Source organism: Drosophila suzukii, chromosome 4 (genome assembly GCF_043229965.1).
Source record: "Drosophila suzukii chromosome 4, CBGP_Dsuzu_IsoJpt1.0, whole genome shotgun sequence".
Taxonomy (NCBI): Eukaryota; Metazoa; Arthropoda; class Insecta; order Diptera; family Drosophilidae; genus Drosophila; species Drosophila suzukii.
In genome coordinates, this window is record NC_092083.1 from 616,096 (window position 1) to 619,987 (window position 3,892).

The following is a 3,892-nucleotide window of genomic DNA, read 5'->3' on the forward strand; positions in this document are numbered from 1 at the left end:
TTGTTTCAGCAGCGTGCCACGCCCAAAACTGTGGCTTCTACAGTTTTGATGTTAGAATAACAATTTTAACTGAAATGTATTGTTCTCATCAATACATATCGATTGACCCAAAAAAAAAGTTTGCAACGCCCACTTTAACGCCCACAAACTTCAAAAAATCGTAAGTTTGAACGCGGATATCTCAGAAACTATCAAAGATAGAGAAATGGGATCTCAGATCTAGATTCCGTAGCCTTGTACGCAGCACAAGTTTGTTACGCGAGTATGCCTCGCCACTAACCGCCCAAGCCTGTGGCGCCTACAATTTTAATGCTAAATGAATAATTTTAACTGAAGTGTACTAGTCTCGTCAATACCTATCGATTGATCCATCGCCCATAACGCTTAAATTCGTCTATTGCGATCACGGGTAGGTGGCGCATTTCAATCTCGCTTTGCTGCTTGAATATCTCCATTTCCCTTTGGTCAATTTAGCTGAGTAAGGGGTATCTGATAGTCGAGGTACTCGACTATAGCGTTCTTCCTTGTTTTATTTTCAGCCTCCACCACCAAGTCCTCCAATTCCTACTTCGCTTTGTCCATTGTGACATCATGGCCTTAACATCTTGGTATTACGCTCTGGCACATGAAAATAGTCACATCCGTTAAGGGAGTAGTCAGGTAGTTTTCGCCTTTTGCAAATTGTTATAACTTAATTATAATTTTTTTCCAGAAAAGTTTTTATTTCGCGTTCAAGATTTTTTACAGGCTTGTTATACTTGAAAAAACGTTGAAAAAAATATTTTTCTTTTTAAAGCCTAGTACTCAGATCGACGAAAACCGCGAGCTAACCATTGGAGTGAGCGAGAGGCAAATACGCGGTTAACGCTTTTCGTCGGGTCTGTTTTTCAGCGCGGTACTCAGATAAGCTAAGGAAATACCAGAAAAAATACCAGATTTCTGGAGTCAATTTTCGATGAACGCCGTTAGCCGCGGCCCAAAGAATAAGAAATTTAATCTTTGGCGGTGTTCGTGCAAAGGCAGTGTGGAAACTAAAAATTAAAAATGGAAGGAAAACTCCAAAATCGGATGCAGGAGGTCAGTGCAGATGAAATAGAATGCCAAATCCAAGCTTATGCCCTTTTTTGTGGGATTTCACCGACAGGAAGCAATTCCACAAAAGGGCAAGTTCGCAGAATAGTTGAAGTGCTGGAGGAGATTCACTAGAAAATCCCAGTGGGAAGGAACATGCCGAGTGGGACTTCAATCTCTACAAGGACATCCTGCCGGGCGCGTCCTCGCAAAGAAAGTAAGATCTGACCAAACGTATTTGGTTGCGTTGTACTAATTAAAATCTTTTTAGCAGAACTACCAATAATACGATCTCCGACGACTTCTCCATTACGACTCCGGACACCACCACCACCAGTTACTTGGCAGCTTAAGCGGGGTTGGAGGATCCGCCGGGTTCTATAGGGAGGAGGAAAATAGGGCGCCCGCTAAGGAACAGTTGGAGAAGCCATAGCCAGCCACTGCCAGGATGCTGGGCGACTTCCTGCAGCATCAGCGGATCAACCCCGTTCCCAATCCGGCTCCCACTTCCTCAAGGTCCAATATGCCTATTAAGACTCGGAGCTGGACTGCGGTGGAGCGGGAAAGATGGCGAAGCATCCGTGGGACGAGAAGGAAGATTTAAACTTCCATTTATTTTTATTTGAGCCAGCAGGCTCTTCTTTTTAAATTTCAATTTCAAACCCAACTGCTTGACAGTAAGACCATGCTACATGCATTGCGGGTGAACTTTGAAAACTTCGGTTACACTACAAAGAATACGATTTTTCGACTAGTGAAACTCTTAGCCGATCTGAGTACTAGGCTTAATGCAGGTTGATTTCCGGCGAAGATATGGTTGATTCAAAATGACTTTGCAAAATCTGGGCGCCACGATTTCTCCAGTTGGCATTGTCTGAAACACACAAACAAAATTTGTATTAAAGTACTTATGTCTACCACTATCATAAGAAATATACATAAATAAACAAAAAGCGCCGGCTAGATTAAAAAAACATGACTTTTGTGAACATTTAAAAAAAAAATGTAAGCAAATCGGCCGCAATCATGGCGGTCGTTTAAAGTGCTATGGGCGCGCTCCGAGCGCTCGCGCCCTCTGTGTCCGATTTCATTTTTTGACAACTTCCGAAACCATCTGCGGTAAAAGAAGGTTTCTACATTATTTCCAAAGCCTAGTACTCAGATCGACGATTTTAAGGTTTTCCATCCATTTTTAACTGTTAGTTTCTACATCGCCTTTGCACGAACACCGCCAAAGATTACATTTCTTATTCTTTGGGCCGCGACTAACGGCGTTCTTCGAAATTCACTCGCTAAATCTGGTATTTTTTCTGATACTTCCTTAGCTCATCTAAGTACCGCGCTGAAAAACAGACCCGACGAAAAGCCTCTCGCTCACTCCTATGGTTAGCTCGCGGGATTCGTCGATGTGAGAACTAGGCTTAAAAGTGTAGTGTCCAAAAAAAAAGAAAAAAAAAAGAAGTAAAAGTAAAAAAAAAGTAGATAGACCGCATACTAACAAAATGCCACATTTACCATTAGCATGTTATTGTTTTACAGCACTGTTATTGGATCCTTTTTTATGCATATATTTAACGGAAAATTTAAAAAGGCGTTTAATGGAACAAAGTAAATGTGTGAATATGTTTAACCCAGGCGGATAACTAATGAGAACAATAATACTGATAACAAGATATACGGTAATCCGTTGTCAATGCTCAGATGCGATTAAATTTTGAATCGATTTCTTATATGATGTTAAAACACAAGGTTATAGCGTCTTCCCACAGAGATCCATCCACTATCTTCCATCTGTTCAACGGATGGTCCATAAGGTTTTGCAGTTCCGAAAATTTCTCAGTTAGTTCACCATCCAAATTTGACGGACTCTTTTATGCGATAGTAAGGCGATGTTTGATATTGGAAATCAAAACATTCACTACGAAAACGTAATGGTGACAGGCTTGGTTCGATTAGTCAGATCAGCTGATATCGGATGTTAGATGGTGGATGTGTTCTGTGGGAATCGGAGTTTGACATTTAAAAATGGGCGGCGCAGAAGCAACAGGTTTGGCTTGATTAGCCAAAGGTCCTCAGAAAAGCTGTTATCTTATCGTAGATGGAGGATGTGCTCTGTGGGAATCGGAGTTTCGCATTTGAGACGGGGGTATAATACCTTAAAACTAGCTGGACTACGTTTTTTACTTTAATGGTCAGTTGTGGGAAGTCTTACATTAATTTTATATGAAAAACGCTCCATATCCTGTCCCTTTTAATTTCCACAGGTAAAGCTGTGGGTGACCTTACTTGATTAAAATAATTTTTATTTTATTCAGCTTGTCAATACCTACAGGCGTTCTATACCCCAGAGTATAAGGTCTTACAGTGAAATGCTACACCCCAAAGTAGATGAATGTGATTATTCAGTGTTGGATATAGGTTAGTGTCAACACTACTATACGTTGAAGATTTTAAAAGCTAATACCATCTGCACACAGCCGCTTAAAATCGCTATTGCAATTTTAAGCGGTTTTTGGTTTACATAGAAAAGAAATAACAGCTGATGTGCATAAACAAACCGAAACCGAAGGGGCGGAAGTGGAAAGTTGTATTTCCTGAAAATAAAATGGATTTCAATGCAAAAGTAAATACAATTTTAGTGCTAGCATATGGAATGTTTCTAGCGCCCAATGATTTTTTCATTGCTATTAGCAAATGGGTCAAGGATGAGAGTTCCATTCAGTGAAAATTTAATAGGAACTACTGTAGGCGGACAGTGACGCCTCGAGCAATTCCTAAAATAAGAGCCGTTTGAATCCTTTAAAGCGTTTATAACACCTTC

The 3,892-nt window shown here is 40.6% G+C and overlaps 1 long non-coding RNA gene across 1 annotated transcript; it reads right to left on the reverse strand.

Annotated features, from left to right (window-relative positions):
• Positions 1-1,649: 1,649 nt before the first annotated feature.
• Positions 1,650-3,016, reverse strand: LOC136117247 (uncharacterized). Its single transcript, XR_010654652.2, has 2 exons — positions 2,587-3,016; positions 1,650-1,945 (listed from the first exon to the last, which is right to left on the reverse strand). It is a non-coding gene; the product is annotated as an uncharacterized lncRNA (long non-coding RNA).
• Positions 3,017-3,892: the final 876 nt, after the last annotated feature.